The 23,504-nt window shown below is 39.1% G+C and overlaps 1 protein-coding gene across 2 annotated transcripts in view; it reads right to left on the bottom strand.

Annotated features, from left to right (window-relative positions):
- The window catches only part of ARHGEF28 (Rho guanine nucleotide exchange factor 28), a 324,160-nt gene extending 301,566 nt beyond the window's left edge, over window positions 1-22,594 (bottom strand). Inside the window, exon 1 of one of the 2 annotated variants that reach the window (XM_079145899.1) lies at window positions 22,389-22,594. The gene's annotated coding sequence lies outside the window, so the exon portion shown is untranslated. Of the gene's footprint in view, window positions 1-22,116; window positions 22,297-22,388 lie in introns of those variants that run through there. The other variant, XM_079145901.1, reaches the window with a different exon arrangement.
- Window positions 22,595-23,504: the final 910 nt, after the last annotated feature.

The following is a 23,504-nucleotide window of genomic DNA, read 5'->3' as shown; positions in this document are numbered from 1 at the left end:
ACACAGGGTCCATACAGCAATAGCAGTATGGAGAGGATGTGACAGAATTAAGGCCTATTCAGAAGGTAAAGTCATCCTAGGAATAAGAAGAGGGAGATGTAAAAGCAGACTCTGGGGGTTCTGAGTTTGAGAAAGGTACTCACAACTGAGGCAGGAAAGGCAGCAGGAGAAGTCATTTGGGTGGAGCAGGGAAGTGACAGGGTTAGTTTCAGAAACTGTTTATGTCATAAACAGCTTCTCTTTGTCCAGTACTTAAAAATGGTACAGAATCAAATCAAGGACATAGGTTTCATATGGGCATTTATGTGGTCACCCAGGGATCACAAACATTGACATGCAAACCAGGGGTTTCAATATGCCTGAAGGTGGGAATGGAGGAGGAAGAGAAAAAGAGGAAAAATTCAGCAAAATCATAGAACCCTGAGACACTGATGAAACTCTCTAGCCTCTTCTCAGGAAAAAAAAAAAAAAAATGGAGAAATACAAAACACAAGACATCTGGGGAAAACAGAGAATAAAAAAGGAGTCAAAGCTATCACAGAATTTAAAGCAAATGCTTTGCTCCAAGTAGCTCTTTCTCAACCTCTTCATTAATTTTACTAGTAATAATAGTGCCTCCCTCTATTGCTTAGAAAAGTTCACCTTCTCTAACTTGTTACTGTTTTCTGAGGAAGGAACATACATACCAAGAGATAATTCAATTTAAGTTTTGTTCCAAATTAGAATCAGCCAAGATGGGATTGAAACTCAGTAATTTTTTTTGCTACTTGAAACCACTGGGATATGCTACTTTACAGAACTTACATATTCATTTGGTTCATTTTTTAGGAAGCAACTCGAGATAAAATTTCATTGCTAAAATATTTTTAAATGCTAGTGATTAGAACCATAAAAAACTAATTACATAAATGCCTTTTAAAATGTGACCCTGGGCAAGTTACTTAAATTCTCTGAGCTCTGAGTTTCCATTTCTTTAAAATGATGATAAAATCAGACCCACCTTCCTACCTCCCAGAACTGTTGAGAATTAAATGGAATGCAAACTGCAAATGGATCAAATGGATATACAAACTCTTCTCTTACACAGAAGAAACTCTGTGAGACTACTAAAATCTCTTTTTTGTATGGAACAGCAAGCTAATGGACAAAAGGGAAACAACAGCAATAATTAACCATGATTTTCATAAAAAGCTTCCTAGACAAAAAAATCATCTATTCCAGGGATGTTTAATGCAGATTCCCAGGTTTCACCTGATAGAGACTCTCATTAAATGGTCTCAGTGCCAAGGGTTTGTATTTAAAAGACCTCCCCAAGTTCTCCTGAGTAGCTAGTTCAGGGCCCAATACTCTACCAATCCTAGAAAACACCACCCAGGATAGCAGACCCTTTCAGTACCAATTGTACCTCAGATGGCTGGAATCTGCAGCTGTCAATCTATCCACTTGTGCAGCATTTATAGAGCGCACCCAATTCACACAAGTCACCGAGCTGAGCTAGGAGCCTGGGGTCTAGTGCAGGAGACACATGACAACATAACCCGTGATGATAACATGGTGCAGTTGTGCAGTGACAGAAGTGGGCCCAGGACATGAGTACAGGGACAGACGGCAACTGACTCAATCTTTAGGTGTCCTAAGAACAGGAGTCAGCCAGGTCTTTGCAGGGAGGAGGGAGTGAAATGAAAAAGGAAAAAGGAGCAGAGGTCGAAGTGCAAAGGCATAAAATCAAGCATCCAGGTGTGTTGAAGGGGTACCTGGGAGATCTCTCTGCAGGAGACAAGGTCAGAGGAACACCAGAGCCAGACCAACAAGGGTCATGGGGACTGAAGCCTACAGGGAGCTGGTGAAGGATTCTAAGTGGAAAAGTAGACTGCTGGGCTTTGCATTTTAAACTTCCCTCTGAGAGCACAGAGGAGTACAGATGGTGTTGGAGGGAAGGAAAGGGATGCAGAGAGAGGAAACTGGGAATAGGGTCTATTGTTAGGAAGCCATTACAGTGGCTCAGAGAAATTATGAAGTCTGAAATAGGTGAACACAGTTGAGACAGGAAGAACGCCACAGAAATTAATTTAAGGTCTGTTAGTTCAATGAGTATCCAGAAACTTGAATCTCACTGACTTTTTGGATAATGCAAAATGGGAAAATGCAGAGCAACATTTAGAGTGACCCCATCAGGGCACACCTAGTATATCTAATACCTAAGAGGCAGGTGACTTAATATCTCCTCCTGTAGGCCGCAAAAGTATTTTAAGACACAACCTTTAAATGAAATGCACTGTAGTAATAACCAAAAAAGAAATGCAGTGTAAATCTCATTTTCTGATTTTGCTTTTTAAAATATATATATACACACACATATATGAGATTGATATGCACGTACATATATCATGCCAGTAAAAACATAAACAAAGCAAATGTAAATAAAACTCTTAATGTCTCTCCAACATATAATGAAAGCAACCACCAAATTGCACCAGCCAACAATATTTTATTTTCTTCATTTATCTTTTAGTTTTAAAATGATCTTTAAATTTCAAATCAAAAGATATTATTTGAATTCAGTAAAATATTTCAAGTCTAAAATGTTCACTTAGGAAATAAAACCACAAAAACTCACAGCTCTCACTCTGCTTCACTGCTTTACATGTTAAACATAAAAAACTCCAAGAGATCACACAGAATGACAGATTTAAAGTAATTCAAGTTTTGCTTTTAGTCTTTATCATCACTGTTATTGCTTATTTCAAACCTACTGTGCAAATGCACTGTTAAATAGTGCTACAGCTGTGCACAGTGGTGCCTGCCTATAATCCCAGAGGCTCTCAAGGCTCAAGCAGGAGAATTATAAGTTCAAAGTCAGCCTCAGCAACTTTGCAAGGTCCTAAAGCAACTTAGAGAGACCCTGTCTCTAAATAAAATATTAAAAAGAGCTAGGGATAGTGCTAAGTGGTTAGTGCCCCTGGGTTCAATCCCTGGTACCAAAAAAAAAATAGTGCTACTGAAATCAGACACAAGGTGGATCCAGGTTCAACCTGAATGATGCCAAACCTTTGTGACTCTATTTCAGAATGAACATTTGTAGTATGTAGAGGGTTCAGCTATTTAACTTGGAGTTGTCAGAATTAAATTCCTTGTTGACTACAATGTGAATCAAAGGATTAATCACTAATACGTGCCAATTTTAAGTTTAGTGAATATTATTAAAATGCAACAGTGAGGGCCGCAATTGCTCAGAACCTAAAGCAACAGAAGTTTGTTTGTGAGGAGCAGTAACTCTGACAGATATTGTCTGAATTGCTGGAGCATGACTAAATGGACGAAAATCAGTTTTTAATGTGTTTTTAATTTCTCTGCAGAAAATGCACACCCTATTGTCTGTACCTTGGGGGCAGGAAGAGGGGAGCATGTCCACTGGACCTTGGGATGCCAATGGAAACTGAAACACCAAAGGGGACAGAGTCAAGTTCAATTAAAAAACCAAGTGCAGGGCTGGGATTGTAGCTCAGTGGTAGAGTACCTGCCGAGCACATGTGAGGTTGTGGGCTCTATCCTCAACACCACATAAATAAATAAAATAAAGTTATTATGTCCACCTACAACAAAAATATTTTTTTTTAAGTGTAGAATGGTAGAAAGTGGAACAAAAGCAAACAGGATAAATCCTTGGGAAGCACTGAATGAGAAATCACCCTCACGTTCAAAACCCAACACATTTAAAATGCAAACAGACTCCAGTTCTGACTTCATGCATTAAAAATACGGGGAACAGAGCACAGAGTCTAGAGTATTGTGCCTAGTCTGATGCTTTTCCTCTAAAAAATAACCATGAACTTGAGAAGTCATAATTAACCAATTAGATAGCCAATTAGACTCAGAGACAGGGCAGGGGCAGGGTATGAAAGAAAACAGCTTAAATTTTTTTTCCTGTAAGACTTTAGGATGACTATGTAAATCAGATTCTCAAACACAGACAAATATCTCATATGAATTGTGACAATGTAAAAAAGGTGAGGCAATTATTCTGACTACAAAGACAAATGTGAAAATACACAGCTGCCAAAAACTCTTTGAGCTAGTTGACTAGAGCACAACCTTTTCTGGTCTCTTCCACATGTGGACAAACTGGATTCCTCCCCAATCCTTCCATAGAGGCACCACAGGAAAGTGGGAACAGGATCCAAAAGTCCCACAGACCAGGGATCAATAAGCAAGGTACTGCACCTGCAGCAGGTTGCTTAACCTCTCCACTCCTTATACCCCTCTTTTGAAAAATAGAGATATGTAGTAAGGTTGTTGCAGGAATTAAAGATAACATGCAAGAGGTTCCAAATCCAGTGCCCAATCAAGGGAAAGCAACCAGTGGTCACCATCATCTTCATTATTAATATCAAACTCCAGGACTCCAAACAAAATTGTCTTTCAATAACTAATGAAAGTGTCATAAGTTACTTCCTATGACAGAGCCCTCAAATGCTGCAGGAACCACTTAAATGGTCAACTAAACCACATAAGCTTCATTTTTGCAACTGCACAAAGATGTTCATGACCCAGAAAAATTATTAAAGATCCCCATCTTATGCAGTAGGAATAATATGCACCCCCAGAAGATACAGATGGGAGAATATTTTTTAATGTATTAAGAAGTTAGATCCTAGGGGGCTGGGGTTGTGGTTCAGTTGTGAACACTTGCCTACAAAGTATGAGGCACTGGGTTCAATTCTCAACACTGTATATAAATAAAATAAAGGTCCATTTACAACTAAAAATATATTTTAAAAAACAAGAAGAATAAGCATCTAGATCCTTCTCAGGGAGGCAAAAGAAATTCAAGACTCCAGAATAGTCAAAGTATACTTAGCCCTAAACATTCCCTATATGAAGAAGTGAGCAATTTTTTAAAAGTGTTTTGTTAAAATTGAGCCCGACTCTAAATCCAGATGAAATAAGTAAAAAGTTTTCACCTCGCCATCCACCTATTCATTGCACCCACCAATCCAAGAAAGAAGTGTCTTCTGGTCACCAGGTTTGAAGGATCAGAAGAGACTCATGCTTGGGGGCTGTGAAACTCTCTCTTAATGAAAGGAGACATGCATTAGTAAACCATTTGTACATATACCTTCCCGCCAATAAAAGAGAGAAGTACACAAAATGTCTCTGGTGATAAAGTATTTTTTTTTTTTCTTAAAGGGGGAATTTGTGGTCTAATAAAATGCTTCGTGAATGTTTTTTTTTCCTCAAATGGTCTTATACTCTAGCTAAACAATGAAACAAGAAGAGTGTCCTTGTGACTACAAGGGTAGAATCAAGGATTCCTACAAGAACAGGGCCACTCATTAGTCCCTTTTCTTACACAACAGGCGTCTTTGAGATTTTCTTCCCCTAATTTGAATTGGCTCCACATTTTTTTTTTTACACATTACTAAATGCAGAAGAGTTAAATTAACAAAGAGACTTAGAAACTGGCACAGTACCAATTGATCACATCCACTGCTTTTCCACATAAATATTTATATCAATAGCAAATCTGGGTCATAAGTAACCATCAGTATAAGGAGCTATTATTTAATACTTATATTTCCTTAAACTTTCCAAAGTGCTTCCATCTCTAGCTCTGTAACTTTATTTGACTGGTAAACTATAACCTTTTATCTAAAGGGCTGTTATTGTCCCCATTTCATAGGTGAGGACACTGAGAATGCAAAACAACCATGTAAAGTTAACCTAGGTTTGTGCCTCCAGTCACAAGTCTAATTTTGAGAATCTGAGATCAACTGCATTTCAAGCAAGAATGACCCATTAGGGATAGTGTCGTGGCAGTGGTAGAGCGCTCGCCTAGGATGTGTAAGGCACTGGGTTCAAGTCTCAGAACCACACATAAGTAAATGAATAAAAAAATTAAAGTTTATCCACATCTAAACAAATATTTTTTTTTTAAAATGACCCATTAATAAACAATCCTTATTTTGCTACCTTGTAAAGAATAAATCCCTAGCTGGTTGATTTGTAGAGAGAATAATTTCTTTTTTAATTTTTATTTTTTACTTTTGTTAGTATTAGAAATACAGAAGAAAGCTCTGCTTAAACACAGCATAAGATCATTTGACCTCTGTTAGTCAAATCTTTGGCACTATAAATATCAAACCCCTGAAAAATTGATACTTAATGGCACTCCTGTGCCAGCCACATGAAATATATTTCATAAGGCTGTTTAACATTCTTAGGGGCACTGCATATTATTCATAGACTCACAGAAGGTGGCAGATGAGGAAACTGAGATCTATAACACCATCAATTATGGGCTTCTGGTAAAATGCTTGTTTGATTCCTGAAAAAAAAAAAAAAAATGCAGAGAAGAATCCAAGGAAGAAAGTTGGAACAAACAGCCAGGACCAGAAGTGCCCACCCATGGACACCTCATCCCCCTTATCTCCTAATCACACATGGTACTAATGCTCTAGACTAGCTATATTCAAAATGCTACTTTCTATAGATGTGTCTCATTGTAACCATATTCTGAGTTTTGATATTCATCTCTGTTACATACATTATATAATGCAGATAGGGATATGCACATTTTAGGGTTGACCTTAATTAAGCTATTGATTTGGCAATACATAGTACTATTTTTCTATACCATGTGTTATTCCTAAATAAGAAAATTTTAAAGTATGAATGTGAAAAACATGATGTATAAAGCTAGTTTTTCACTTTAGTTATAAGTTTATATGGACAGGTGTGAGTAGTAGGACTGCTTCTAATCAAAAAGATATCAACTCCAACAAGCATGTCTGCTTAAACTCTCTTAATAGTCTTCAGTGTTACACGGGATACAGCATAAAGTTATAAGCTTTACATGCCAAGTGATGGTAAGGCTCACTATTTACACTATGCAATCACACATTATAAAAAAAGAAGGCTTATGGTAGAACTCACTATCATTCTTCATTTGCAGAAAATATCCCCCGTATATTTGCATTTCAAATGCAATAATTCTATATTCAATAAAGAAATACAGGGTCTCTGTTCTAGTGCCTAAGAAAATGTGCTGTATCTATACAATGGAATATTACCCAGCTTTAAAGAAGAATGAAATTATGACATTTGTTGGTAAACGGATGGAGTTGAAGAACATCATGCTAAGTGAAATAAGCCAAACCCAAAACACCAAAGGCTGAATGTTTTCTCTGATATGGGGATGCTAATTCACAATACAGGGAGGGCACTAGGAAAAAATAGAGTTACTTTGTATTAGATACAGGGGCATGAAAAGAGGGGAATGGGTAGGGGGTACAAATGATAATAAAGTAAAACAGATATTATTACTTTATGTACATATATGTCTGCATGATCGATGTGATCCTACAATATGTATAATCAGAAAAATGAGAGATTACACTCCATTTATGTGTGATCTGTCAAAATGTATAAATGCACATGAAAAACAGTGGAATGAAACAGACATCATTACCCTATGTACATGAACAATTACATGAATGATATGAATCTACATGATACACAACCATAGAAACAAAAAGATGCACCCCAGTTGTGCACAATGACTCAAAATGCAGTCTGTAAAAATAAAAAAAAATCTATAAAATAAATAAAAATAAAAGGTGTTGCATAATTCAAGAATTTAATGAACTCTTTTGATGGCCTAGCCTTCAGTCAGATATGATTTCTAGCAGCAATCCTGATTCTAATAAAGAATTGAATATGCTCCAAAAATGTATAAATGCATTCTAGTGTCATGTGCAACAAATTAGAATAAAAATTAATTTAAAATAAATAAATAAATAAAAAGGAAAGGGGACATACCAAAAATCCATCCTTCCAAAGAAGTAAACCACTAGATTTAAATCACTCACACACACACACACACACACACACACACACACAAATAAATCAAACCATAACATAAAGGGCTATGATAACTTACTTGTAAAATCAATAGAATTCAAAATTTTTATTATGGTAAAATATATATAAATTTATGGTTATATATACACACACAGAGTTCTTTATTGCTAAAAATATACTAACTCAAAATCCAAAGCAAACACACAAATAATTCCCAACAGCTGCACAAACTACTAAACTAATTACAAAAGACTCTGCACAAATCTCTGTAATTGCTTAATTTAGAAAAAGGTGGTTTCTAATTTGTTTGTAATTTCAACGTAGCTCATTTAATTACATATGTATACATATGTATACAGACACACACACACACACACACACACACACACACACATACACACAAAACAGAAAAATAAAAAGCATCCCAATGGCTCCAGAGGTGATTGAATAGGCACCACTTCAGTAAGTTTGGCCTTAGAGGTGTTCTGTCCACAGGCATATCTTCCAGCCTCCTCTATAAATTCCCACGTGCTGGGGCCATAAAGACACTTGCCAGATAAAGGCATCCTGGCTGGACATCATTATCCTCCAAAATAGCTGCTCATAAACAGCAAATTCAAGTGCACCAGCTACTCTAAAGAAGGGGGAAAGGAACTGTGAAAGTCTATCAGTGAGGGAAACCAACCACATATTTGGAATTCTACAGGAGTAAGTTAACCAGAAGAAAACAGGCACCTGGCAGGAAAAATGTTAAAGAAATTATTGAGATATGATACACTTCCTGTCAAAACAACACATGAGTTCGTGATTCATTCAATTAGTACCTTCTAAGTACTCTGTGACTTTAAATGTTCCATAATTTTAGTGATGCTCAACTGTGGCACAGAAGGATTTCATTTTTTTTTTTAATTTTAAGTACTAAGCTGTTCAAATCACCCTGTGCCCCAAAATACATAAAAGCCAGCATGTACTCACTGTATTCACAACAACACTCTTTAATGTCACTAAGGCAAGATAAGCTTGATGATTTACCTTCCCTGGTTTAGTTTTGTCTTAAGCTGTGGCCTTCAGTGCAATTCAAGGTTGTGGGGTGCTTAGCCCTGGACTGGGAGCTATCCCCCAACAAAAGAAATATTGAGAATCACTTCACCCTTGAGATAGTAAGAGAAATACCAGGACCTGTACCAGAATTTCCACTTCTGTACATAGAATTTTTTATCCATAAACTAGACTTTTGCATGCAAATATAAGATGTAAAGTCATCATAAAAAAATTGCCAAAATAAACTTAAACTTGTCTGTGTGTGTGTGTGTGTGTGTGTGTGTGTGTGTGTGTGTTGCTAGGATTGAACCCAAGGCCTCACAAGTGCTAGGCTAGCACTCTGCCACTAAGCTACACCCCCAGCCTAAACAAGAACAGTCTTTTCTATTTGATAATATCCAAGGCCTTTCTCCTCCACAAACAGCTACTATAAATGTTCAATTTATTTATAAGCCCAACTTAGCAAGTTTTTTTCCTTTATGGACAACAAGTAATTATGTATGTCTAAAAAATAAACTTTAAGGCAGATGCAAGAGTTTGTGGCTGACTCTACCATCTAAAAGATATATATTCCTTCAAGTACATTTATGAAATAAAGTACACAGGTTTTCATTACAATGGCTATTTCTTAAATTCACTTCTGTTTTTACATCATTACTGAAGCAGATACATACTTATAATACAGATTACATTTACAACACCATAACAGGAGAAAAAACTAAATAATACTTTTGGTCCCTATTATATCAAGCATGGCTTTCAGAAAAATGCCTTTGTCCAGGCTCCTGAGAGCACCGGCCACACCATCTCCACATCCCACATATTCACCAGCTTTCTTGGCGGCTGATCCGGCAGCATTGAGAAGTCCTCAAGAGCTACTTGGACATCTCTTATCTCTTATCCTCCAACACCCATCATATGCCTGCTTCCTAGTAGCTACTAGCCCAGTTCAACTCAATGAAGATTCCAAAGGCAAACAGAACCCCTAAAACTCCCTGGAGTGAAAAAGCTTTGGAAAGAACTCTGGGACGATAAGAGAGGGTTTACAGCCTCCACAGGCAGCACATAAAGTCCCAAATAAAATAATGCCCGATGTTCAAATCACCAGTATAATAGAATATCTTTATTTTTAGGTTTTATGAAAGGTGAAGGGATGTCGTGTCTTTTTTTTTTATTTTAATATTTTTTATTTATTTGTTAATTTTTTACAGACTGCATTTTGATTCATTGTGCGCAAATGGGGTACATCATTTTGTTTCTATGGTTGTACACGATGTAGATTCACACCATTCGTGTAATCATACATGTATATAGGGTGATGATGTCTGTCTCATTCCACCATTTTTTAAAAATATGGAATGCTTCACAAATTTGCGTGTCATCCTTGTGCAGGGGCCATGCTAATCTTCTCTGTATTGTTCCAATTTTAGTATATGTGCTGCTGAAGTGAGCAAGGGATGTCATGTCTTAAAATACAAACTTTCTATATATACACAGTTTTCTTTAATATTACTAGTCAGAAATCACATGATATTCCAGAGGTTTTCAAGATTTGCTAAAAAAAAAAAAAAAAATATGAAATCAAACAGAAAGAAGACCTCCACCACTCTACCTTTCTCCATTTCTTGAGAGAAAGGTAGGGTGGAGGTAGGGGAAAAGAAGAGGAGAAAGGGAGGAAGAGAGAGAATGAATAAATGAATACATGTTCTTGTTTTAACTGAAAATTGATGTTTATCAAAACTGTCATATATTTCAGGGCATATTCTCCACCTACTCTAAATGGAGCTAGGTCTATTAAGTTCCATCTGCTAAAATGAAATTAATACCCACTTCCACTCATCTTAAAATTCCATTAAAAATAATTACTAGATTATTATTGGCTGATTCCACCTCCCTGCTCATGAAGTATTCTGACAGCAGTAATTTGAGCTGCATGTGACAGGGTAATCTCAGAGTATTAACAATCAGTTTTCCCTATACAGATACAACTCCAAAGTACCATCTTCCTGAATAATCTAGATGTTGCCAGTCACGTGTCTGACTGTGCTCTGGGAACCAAGCATTATGCTAGTAACCCAAGTGGCCTTAACACACCATCCTTCCCTCCACAAAAACTGCAAGATGGAACACACCACAGGTGGGCAGGCCCCAACCCCTTGGGTTTCAGATGAAGTGAGCAAGGTCCAGAGAGATGGCATGACCCACCCAGCATACTGGGCACCATGTAAGATTTCCACCCAAATTCCACTGTGATCCAATCTTCACTATATACAGACTGAGAATCATTTTAAAATCTCCATCTATTGCCCACTATACCCAATGCAGAAACCACAATCAAGTTCAACTCACCTAAAAAGACTTTCAAAATTCATTGAAATCCAGATATCTCACCTACTTCTCTTTTCCACCACTGCTTGTCTACTTTTGTGGACACTTTTAAAGTTATTATATAATAACTTAGAATGACAAGAAATATATAATGGAAGAGAAATGCTCTTGTGGACTTCTGTGGACAAAAACCAATGAATAACAGTTAATGAAGATAAAGATTCCTACCATGAATATGGAAACAAAATCTTACTCTTCATTGTTTTTAATTTATTAATTTATATGTGGTGCTGAGAATCAAACCCAGTGCCACATGCTAGGCAAACGCTCCACCACTGAGTCACAACCCCAGACCTTACTCTTTATTTTTAATTTTAAAAAACTCTTCTGATAAACCAATATCAAAATTAGACTCAGAATTCTATCAAGACGAGATGTTTCTTAAACTGCTGGTTAGGTAAAGTTGGATTTTCCTTAGGTCAGCCCCATTTTTTGTTAGAGGAGTAATCCAAGTGCAAAGTTAACCTGTGACTTACTGCAGCACTGAAGAAGATAACATAGTGTTCAGAGTAACTGCAAACCAACTCAAGTTATCTATGCAAAATTTGTGTGAAATCTTCATCACCTTCTTGCATAAGATTTTAGCACATTTTTGTAAGAAAGCTAAAAAGCAAAGACCATGAGACCAAGGTTCTTAACAAACATCTAACTAAATGACACCTTTTGACTGAAACCAAGAATTCCTTTTATTTTCAATCAGCAAGCTATCAATATGCCTGCTGATCAAATGAGAAAATAGTACATAAATACTTTATATAACTTATTCTGACAGGAAGTATTCAACTGACAAGAAATGCTTCTCTTTTACTCCCCTGAGACTCCATAAGTTAAAACTCTATATTGGTAATAGGCTTTGTACATTGTCCTTTGCCTCTAAGAATAGGGAGCAGCCAGCAGGAAACTTGCTAAGTCCCTGGGGACTGTGATAACTGGTATGAAAGCAACTTCCAGAAATCCATTCATGAGCACTTGGGAACAAGCTGCAAACTTGGCAACTCCATGGAAGACAATCCTTTAAGCATTAGACCAGTTGCTTCTTTTACATGAAGATGGCTTCTGAAAATAAAAGGGAGACAGATTACATCTTCCACAGAGTGATAAACCTAGACCTTAATTTCCCTACCATTCCACCCAATTCAAATTAGACCTCCAACTAACATTACCACAGTCAAAAAAATCACTACCAAAAAAAAATTCCATTTGTTCATAGAAATAGCCAAAGACCTCCCAATTAGAAATGAAACTGATGCTACAGAGATGTGAAGATATCATTACATTCAATGTACTCACAACTCTAGCCTTCCGATTTCTTGATATGTGCTGTTTTCCACTTGTACAACTTTTTTTTAAAGGCTTTATTTTGGCCTTCTACCTGGCTCCTTTTCAGGAACAAAGATGAAGAATCTTGCTCTTAAAGAACTGTATCAAACAGACTAACGGCCCAAATAAACTCAGGCTTTCCAAAAAGCTAAGGGTAAGATGTTTGTTTCAATTTATTTTTTAAGCCAGAGTGTCAAGGAAGGAATAGATCTGCCTTGGGCTGGTGAGAGAGTGTGGCAGAATGATAAAGAAGTAAGGAGAACTCCTCTACGTACTTGGACTTGATCTCCTCTGGGAGGAGAATGCTTTTTTAATTAAAGAGGACAGAAAGAACATCTCTAAATGGGAAAGTCAGTTTAAGTGAGTATCAATCTATTTTAAATAAGTTTCAGGCTGCTGGACATGCCAGGATAGGAAAGAATTCAATGGGATTTCCTAACTACATCAGAAATTGTGGAAACTGACTCGAGGTGTCATTTCACTTTTCCAAAAGGAAGATTCTACAAATTCTAGACAGAACACATTTTGTGTTGATCTTAGAGAAGCTTCCACAGCAGAAAATTTGAGGACTGGTGTACAAATATTTCAGAGAGGAAACAATAGATACATAAAGCCAGTGGAGTTCTCTAAGAGTAAGTGACCTGAGAATCACCCCATTATATTACGTAGTTATAAGCTATTAGACTGGTAAATAAAGAGATAAAATAGATAATATATACAGCCTTATGATAATATAGAGGTTTAATAATCAGATGCTCATACAAATAGGTGGTAATCAGTTGAATGATTCTACCTGAAACTGATGAACATCAGTGTGAATAGAAATGTATGTAGGCAACCCAGATCGCTCCACCCCAGACCTCACCCTCTAGAGGTTTTGTTCTTATTTATTTATTTATTTTTTATTTATATATATATTTTTAGATGTTAATAGACCTTTAATCTTTATTCATTTATTTATATGTGATGCTAAGAATCAAATCCAGTGCCTCACACAAACTAGGAAAGAGCTCTACCACAACCCCAGCCCTGCTGCTTTTATCTTTTAATATACTTGAAGTATTAAAGGACTGTGCAACCATTTATATACAAAAGAGGGTGTTTTCATTTTATATATATATATATATATATAAAATAATATATATATATACACACACAAAAGGGGTGTTCTACTTCATCAAGCCTAAAAACTTTAGGGATTTTTACGGTTTTTGTTTTTGTTTTGTGATGCTGGGGATTGAACCCAGGATCTTATGCATGCAAGGCAAGCACACTACCAGTGGAACTTTATCACCAGCCCAATTTTTGCAGTTTTTAGAATTATTCTGAGAGTTAGGCTAAAAGCTATCTTATAGTTGAAGTTATAATTAAGTTAGTGGCATAAGTCTACTTCCATCAATAGAAGTTTAAGTGCTAGATAAGTATTAAGGTAATAGTTGGTAAGCATATATGTGTATGTGTTCATTTACATCTATACATCTGTATACACACACATACGGTGGGTAACTTGAAACTAACAATGGTTAGTGAATGTTATAAACTTATAAACAAGCTAAAAGATTTCTAAAGGCCAGAACAAATAGTTAAATATAGGAAAATACACTTAACAGAGATAAAAACTGTTTACAGAATGGAAAGGGCAATTTTTCACAATCTCTCGAATGAGATGTGCCTCAGCAGCAACATGTATAAAAAGTTTGCAATTTCAAGATGCCTGTGAACCTCGAAGATCAATAAGTACTATTGCTTAGAAGTATCATATTTTACAACTATGTTTATGGAAGAAGTCTCCTCTCAGGATTTTTGCCAAGCAATTTACACAGACTAGTTTAAGTCCTTATAACAATCCTATGAGAGAAATAGACTAAAAGTTTAGGTGACTTGTCCAAGACAAGGTAGAAGTGGCAAAGCCTTGGGTCTCCCTGTCTTTCTGGTTTCCAACTGCTAATCTTGTCCATGAGGTTTTACTCCTTCCCTAGAAGCAAGGGAATCTCACCAAAGCTGGGAAGGGTCTACTGTGCTCCACTCTGTCAGCACCTTAAGAAGAATATAGTAGATATGGAATAAGTTCAAAACTAGGTGATGAAAGAATTCAAAATCATACCACTTAACAAAAGCTGCAGAAACTTGAAGGGGTTTTTTTTTTTCCAGTTTCAATAAAAGAAGTTTGAAGGCAGAATGTCATTAATTTTCAAAAATGCAATTGGCTATCACAAAAGAGAAATTGTTCAGAATAGTCTCTAAGCAGCAGAACTAAGATGAACTTAGTATGAGGAAGAATTGTTTTGAAAGGCTCAGCTTTCCAAAGATAGACTAGAATATCTTTATGATGAGTTTCTCATCACCGAAAGTATTCAAGGACAGACTGGTCAACCATCTGGAGGTATGTTATACAAGGGAAATGTTGTCTACAGAGACTAGACAAAAACTTTCCTGTTTCTACCAATCCAAAGACTCAGATTCCAATCAAGAATTCCATTCATTTCCTCAGACAGAATGATACAACTTCCTTGGAAATGTCCACAGAGTCTCCCTTTTACATTGGAAAGAACCAGCCTTCTATTTCCTGAGCAATTTTGACCTTCCTTTCCCTGCTTTACAGTATTTTCCAATGCAATCTACAACTCATACACAGGAACACACCACCACTAGTCTTTGCAGCAATGCTATGAATTGAAAGGACCTGAGATAACAATTGGCAAAATAATTACTTAACCAACAAACATATATATATTCTGTTTTGAGCTCTAAATCAGGGTCCCTGTCATCAGTAGGCTTACATTGAGGTTGGAAAGTTGAGATTTACACGCAAGAAATTTACATGCAGTGAATCTAGGGGCAGGTGACAAGTGATGAGAGGAACCAGCAACGCGGTAATAGGAATCCAGAAAAGAAAGCAGTTCAGTTGCTACTAAGTGGAAGGTTCCAGAGAGAAAGTGCTGTGAGAACTACTATAGATGTTAGCTAGGAAGAAAAAGAGACCTACTGTGAACAAAGTCACAAAAGAAGTTACATATATAGTATTCATCAGTATCCAAGGAATTGGTACTGGGACATCCATGAATACCAAAATTTAAGGATGATATATCCTTCAAATAAAATTACATATATTTGCATATAACTCACATCCTCCTGTATACTTTTAAATTATCTCTGGACTATTTGTAACACCTAATACAATGTAAATGCTAATTTAAATAATTATTACATGGTACCATTTAGAGTAGAATAATAGTGGAGGGAGTTTTTACATGTTCATTAAAGACAGTTTTTTTCTAAATATTTTTGATATGCAGTTGGTTGAACCCAAGAAAGCAGAACCCATGGATGCAGAGGGCCAGCTGTATACAGCACATTTTACAGGTCATTACTAGTCCTTCCTGATGGAAGTGAGGTATTCATAAGGGGAACAGTTGACACACCAGCAAGGTAAAATAACACCATGAGAAACGGTAGGCATTACCCTTTCTCTGGACACTATGGGATAAAGAATGCTAGAAACAGCTAAAGGTTAAGAAAGTGGCTATCAAACCTAGCTGCATATCGGCACCACCTCTTTTTAAAAGGATGCTAGGTCCAACTGAGACATTCTGAACCAAGGTGATTTCATTGTACAACCAGGCTGGGAATCTTGGGGTAGGGACTTAAAGTAAATAACTCATATTTCCAGTAATCACTGAGCATCCCCTACATTTTGAAACTCTAACACTTGGTCACACAGCAAATCAGGAAGCAGAGAGAGCAAGCAAGAAAAGGAGGAAGACTGTTAACAAAGAGCCAGGTGACAATAATAGTCACAGACAATAAACAAGGGCTTTGGGTCTTTGTCTGAATCATGCAGCCCAATGAAAATCTCCTAATTTTCACCGTACTTAGAGGTCCTTAATGAAAATTCCTTTGCCCCAGATTTTATTTTTATCATAAAACTAAGAAACAATTAGCCTGTTTGTCATTCCTCTTTACCACCCAGCTTCCACATGGGGGTGGGGAGGTCCTCAGAAAGAAAGGACCAGGGTAGCCACATTACCCACACATGTAGGATCCAGACTTCATGTCTGAAATCTCTCCGGACTAAGTCCAGAAAAATAACTGCAAGTCATTTAAACCGCGTGACTGCAATTAAGGTGAGATAAAGCAACAGTAGTAATAGCTTATCATCCCTTCAAATGCTTATGGTCACCTGCTGCAGGCACAATACTGACCTGTGGACTGCCCATTCCTGACAGTGTTGACCCAGGCAAGAAAGACTGAATTGACAAACACCCTGCCCACGTTCAATTTTCATGACGGGACAGAATGTTAAACCTGAAAGGGTCTAGAGACCATCCAGTCCAATCCTTTCTGTTCCACTGGATGAGGAAAGGTAGACCAGAAAGCATTCATACTTGCCCAAGGTTAAATGGCTGGGAAGTTACCAAGGACTCCGTGCCTGCCTTGAACTTCCAGCCTAGAGCTATTTCCCCTGGGTCACACTGACATGTCACCACATTCTAAAACTTGGAAAACCTAGTAAAGCCACCACTGTTTTGTGTTTGCATTTTTGTCTTTGTGTGGGGGATCAAACCCAAGGCCTCATGCATGCTAAGCACGTGCTCTACCCCCGAACCATTCCCCTGCCCTTACCACTCTTTTTAAATGGTTGTCATTTTCTGTAAATGTAACCATCATCATTTTCTGACACTTTCTGCCAGGCACTAATAGAAGGGCTCTCCATCAATTAACTCATTGACAATCCAATAAAACAGGTTACTACTATTATTCCTATTTTACAATTAGAAAACATAAGGTAAAGAGAGGCCACATAGCCAGGCCAAAGCTGGGACTGACCCAGACAGTCTGGCTCCAAAGTCCACACTCAAAACCACTTTGTTGAGAGTTTATGAATGAAATTTTTTAAATTATAAAATGATGGAAGAAAAGGAGTAAGCCTTAAGCACCAAGGGCATGGTGACCAGAGTTCATTGATGAATTTAAGAACTAAAGCATAATGTCAGTTAATGTATGCAACATATCTCTTGATCATCTATTTATTGAGTTCAGGGAATGTCTGGGTACACTTGATGAAAATATTTTAAAAAGCATATTTTTAAAAAGAAAAAAATGACCATAGGCACACCATTCAAACAAAGCAATCAACAAACATATGGAAAAATGTTCAACATCTCTAGTAATAAGAGAAATGCAAATCAAAACCACCCTAAGATTCCATCTCACCCCAATTAGAATGGCGATTATCAAGAATACGAGCAACAACAGGTGTTGGCGAGGATGTGGGGAGAAAGGTACACTCATACATTGCTGGTGGGGCTGCAAATTAGTGCAGCCACTCTGGAAAGCAGTGTGGAGATTCCTTAGAAAACTTGGAATGGACCCTCCATTTGACCCAGCTATCCCACTCCTTGGCCTATACCCAAAGGTCTTAAAATCAGCATACTACAGACATACAGCCACATCAATGTTCATAGCTGCTGAATTCACAATAGCCAGATTGTGGAACCAACCTAGATGCCCTTCAATTGATGAGTGGATAAAGAAACTGTGGTATATATATACAATGGAATATTACTCAGCCATAAAGAATGATAAAATTATGGCATTTGCAGGCAAATGGATGAAACTGGAGAATATCATGCTAAGTGAGATAAGCCAATCTCAAAAAGCCAAAGGAAGAATGATATCGCTAATAAGTGGATGATGACACATAATGGGGGGAGGGAAGGGTTAGTGTTAGGGTTAGAGTTAGGGTTAGGGAGGGGGGCAAGTATGGAGGAAGGAAGCACTGTATAGAGGGAAAAGAGGGGTGGGAGGGGTGGGGGAAGGGAAAAAAATAACAGAATGAATCAAACAACATTACTCTATGTAAATTTATGATTACACAAATGGTATGCCTTTACGCCATGTACAAACAGAGAAACAACATGTATCCCATTTGTTTACAATAAAATAAAAATAAAAAAAATCAAAAAAAAAAAAAAAAAAAAACCTGTCACTTGAAACAGGCAGGATGTTATTTGCATGCTAGTTTCGGAAGGGTCTCTTCTGTGCACACTACTGCAGAAAGCAAAAGTACCATTGCTGACTTCTGCCTTATCCAGCCTTCACTCATAGATAAAATTTCTTCGACTCTTAAAGAAACATCACTTCTATGTTAACTTTCTAAAGAAAACAAACCTCAAATTGTTAATAATTAAGGAAATGATTAAACTGAAATATGAGAATATACCTCTAAAGATTAATAAAAACACATTTTGATGAAAGTGTTCAAAACCAACATCACTGGAACAAAGAGCCAATATTCAATTATATTACTTTTTTCTCTTATTAAAATGATGTCAAATCTCATTATCTTGCTTATCCAGGAGAAGAAGTCCAGGAGCAATAATGGTACACATAACCAAATTACAATTGTGCCTAAGATCAAATTTCAAGGGAAAAATGGGAGCCAATTAAGAAGATGCACTATCACATAAAAAGTCACATGACTTATTTGATCAACCAAATGTCCTCACATAGAGTCAGCAAAAGTCCACTCTGGAAATACAGCAGATCCCAGGACTCTAAAGCCAGCAGTGTCACTGTAACATAAAATCCACAGCCCACAGAATTAGAGCAAAGAGCAGTGCCAGGCACATAGTAGATTCTCAGTAAATATTTTTTAAAATAAAGAGAGGCTGGGGATATGGCTCAGTTGGTAGAGTGCCTGCCTTGCAAGCACAAGGCCCTGGGTTCAATCCCCAGCACCGCAAAAAAAAAGAAAAAGAAATAAAGAAAATTTTCAGAGTGGTACATGATAGATGTCAAAATGGCAAAACAACAGAGCAACATTGCCTTGAGCTTTTGAGAACTTCTTTTCAATAGAATAATAACAAAAGAACCAAAGGTTATGGAGACTGGACAAAATGACAGAGTGCCATCCACTCAGGACAAGACGCTCTGTCATATAGGACCTGACCTACCCTTTGTAAGCAAGAAAAATATTTCTAAGCCCAGCTTTACCAAGAGATCTGGACTCAAGTCCTAAAGGGTGGCATAATATTTACAGTACAACTCTTAATATGGCAAAATTCCCTGAATTTGGTACATTTCAAATGTACTACTGTTTTTAATTTAGCACCCTCAGTAGGAGTTGCCCAGCATGATCCACCTCTTCATAACAAATCTTATTTAAGGTCACGGTTGGGGGGAGGGACCCATAGCTACTCTGCTCCACTAAAAGCAACATAAATACAAATGCAATTAGATAAAACCTACATAAACCAGATCTGTCATATCTAATCAGTAAATTAAAGCATAATAAAATTATAGTCATCCTGGGAGTTAGAGAGTAATTGAGGTTCTTTTCAGTACCATGCTAGCCATGCCCCAGTAGAAAAGGGTTTTCCAACAGTTATATCATGAATCTTTTTTCTTGGGAGTCAGTACTTGGTCATAAACCCTGGAAGGATTTGAAGTTAGAACTTATGTACCTAATTTAGTGGTGAGCAATTTTGTACTGAATACTTAATACAAAAGTAATAGTATATCCCACTATTTGTTTTAATACTACTTTAAACACATTTCCTTTTCTCACATGGCATGCTAAAGGAGGTCATGTATCAGGGTTCACCTGAAATTCCTGCCCAATTTAAGTCTTAGCCACAAGAGTAGTTTCTTATAAAAACACAATGAGAAAATATTCCTAACACTTCTACAGTACTCATGTATAAAAAGAGAAAAAATGTGAAATCCAAGCAGAGTCCCTGATGAAATTTCATAGACCCTTACCAACTAGTATTTCTTTCTTTACCTTTAAATGTTTCTCTTAACTGCTTACAGGACAGACAGTACTTCAGAGAAAAGTCTAATGACACATCTGTTACATAACCTGTGCTCAATTGGCCAGATTATGTGGTTTTGATAAGAAAAACAGTCAAAAGCAGGACAAACACTCTCTGTTCTCCATTCTCCTGTGAGCCAGTACACATCTGAATCATACACCCAATAACTAGCTCTGTGACTTTGTTTCCCTAACCACTAACTATCAGGTCTGCTGCTATTCAAATTCCTATTTATTCAAAGTTAATGAGTACAATAATCACATACCAAGTCCACAGCAGAACAGTACATTGAAATACTATATTGTATTAAAAATTCCAAAGGCTCTTGCAGTATTCATTTCTTTTCTTTTATATACTCCGAAGGAGTTAACTTGGCCATTGGTGAAGACTAGGCAAATCCTATTTGTTTTGACAACATTTATATAAAATTCCAGGACAAATACATAGAAACCTTCCAGGTGAAGTTATCACTCTGGACCATCATGTGCAGAGCAAATCCCACAGAACCTAACAAGGACAAATCTTTGATTTTTCTGGCTATGAAAACAGGATTTTGTTTACCTAGACAGCTGAAGGAGTAGGAACACAAGAGGACAAAGCCTCAGGATACATGGAACCTCAAATGATCAGTTCCTTATAACCAGCTTACTTGTTTTTGTATTTCTTGCCCAATTGGTGCGGTCTGGTGGTAAACCTCATCTCAGTCTGTGGGGACTGAGACCCAAGCAGGGGTCGAGGGAGAAACTGTGCACACAAAAATGTTGCCTCCTTTCTCCGCCCACTCAGCTACAACATTGGAAGGACCCCCGTGGGCTCCTAAAGTGGATTCTCTCTTGGAAATCCAACTGGTGTCTGGGAAACCAGAATTGTTTCCTAGGGGGCCTGAGGACCCAGTTTCCACATGGTTTTCCATAGACCAGAATGGCTTCTCCGCTTTTCCGTCGACTGTAGGCCCGTCATTATGACCCTTAGGCAACACTAAGCATGAGAATGTTGGGGTACAACAACCCATACCCCAGATATTCCAGAAGAAAACAATTCCATAAAATAAATGCAAGAAATCCCACAGAATCCTGAAAGCTCCTCCCAACCAAGAGGGCCATAGATGCTTTCCTAAAACACTGCAAATGTTTCCACACAAAATGTATGTTAGTGTTTGCGCCCGGAGCTTGAGCTTGGTTTGCACTTCTGGAGTCCTTCCAAGCACCTCAACCCCAGACCAGAGGCACAGAAGGGAAGGGGGACCCTAGCTTTCGAGGCTCTCCCTTCTGCGCTACAGAAGTACCATTAATTTCCCCGGCTCCCGAAGGACTCGGTCGGATTTTCCCCCCGCCCATCCCCTGTCCCCAAGTGCGGCCGACGGGGACAAGAAGGGTCGCTGCAGCCTCACGGTGCTCTCCGGGCCGTGCCGCCCGAGCAACCTCGCGCTCCGCAGCTGCCGTCGCCGCGCGGGGCTGAGCGCTCTCTGCACTTGTTGCGGTCCCCGACAGACCGGGAGGCGGCGCCCATCCCTCCCTCCGCCCAGCCCACGGTAGCACCCCCTTTTCACGTCTGCGGACCCCTGCGTCCTCGGGGACGCAGAAGCAAGTAGCCTCTGGAGAGAGTTTGTCCCCTGTGAGCTCAGGTGAGCAAACTTTTCCGCCCAGGGCTGCCAGGAGACGCGGAGGATGGAGCCCCAAGGAGCATTTACCTGGAGCTGCGGCCCCGTAGCCTCCGGAGCCCAGGCGAGACGCAGCCCCTCGCGGCCTGCCCGAGGGCGCCCAGGAATGCGCCCCGGGCCCGCCGATGCCCGGAGTCGGGGAAGCCTCCACCCGGAGCTGCCAATACCCGGCGGCGGCCCTGCTGGGGCCCGGGCGGAGGGGGTGGAGCCGAGGCTCCCGGGCCCGCTGGCTCGCCCGCCACTGGTGCCGCCCCCGCTCCCCCCGCGCCTCCCCGCGGCCACTGGATCCCGCGACTGCCCACCTCCAGGCCTCCACGGCTGGCAGCCGCCGCATCACATGGCAGGCCCGTCCGCCGCGCCCGACACCGGCTCCAGGAGGAAACCTGAAGCTGCTCCGACTCCCAGGGCTCCACCAGCCCCTCCCGCCGCGGGGCGGTGGCGGGTCGCCTCGTCTTCCCCTCCCCCGGCACGGAGCTCTAGGACGCGCGGAGACTGGCGCGGACCTGCAGCGCCAAGGGAGGGACCGGTTGCACCCGAGGGGCGGCGCCCGTGAGCCCTGGGGGCCCCCACGCCTAGGCGCCGCGGGAGGAAGGGACTGGCGGTCTGCTCCTGAGAGGAGTTGTGCCAAGCCCGAGAGAGGCTGTCCTAAGCCAAAAGCCACCACACCCGTGACATAATGCGACCCAGGTCTATTACAATAGGAAGTATTATTTAAAAAACAGTAAACGCCCTCTTATTTCATGAGGCTGATGTTCTTCTGGCCCGGAACTCTGCAAGCTGTGAAACCCTTCACGTTTGTGCATGCGAGTGGCTCAAAGTCGGCATAATTCAAAAACGTACGAAAACCATACCTTTTTTTTTTTTTTTTTTTTTTTTTTTTTTTTTTTTTTTTTTTTTTTTTTTTACAATGAACAATATGAAGGGTTTCTTGATCCTCCTTTATCCACTTAGATCTGATTGCAAACCTAGGTTTGGAAGTCTATTCACCAGGCCTTCATAAAACAGATAATTGCTAAAACCTTAAAGGTAAAAAATTACCAATTTGACTTTTCTGTAACCACCTTGATCTCTGTTCTTCCCTAGAAGGCCTGCCACCCACAGGACCGGAACAGGGATATGACAGGGAAGCTGGTCACCAAGACACCAAGGCAGAAGGGAGCACCCTTTCCCACCTGTCACCATTACCTCCTGGTCTTGATCACCTTACAGAGTTCACTTAGCTGATATGGAGCTTGAGGAAGGACAAGTTAGCAAGAAAAGACCACCCCCTGTCTGAAGTCCTTATCCCTGTTCCAGGGCAAAGATTGCCATTCCTTCTGGATAAAGGGACCTGGACACTGGCATTGCTCTCTTGACCCGGTTGGTCCTCCCAGCCAATTCTGTCCCACAGAGCTGTGAACCCAAAAGAAGTTCCTGCC

Source organism: Sciurus vulgaris (assembly GCF_902686455.1).
Source record: "Sciurus vulgaris genome assembly, chromosome: 6".
NCBI lineage: Eukaryota > Metazoa > Chordata > Mammalia > Rodentia > Sciuridae > Sciurus > Sciurus vulgaris.
The sequence above is the reverse complement of the archived record's forward strand: the minus strand, read 5'-3'. Positions and strand labels throughout refer to the sequence as shown.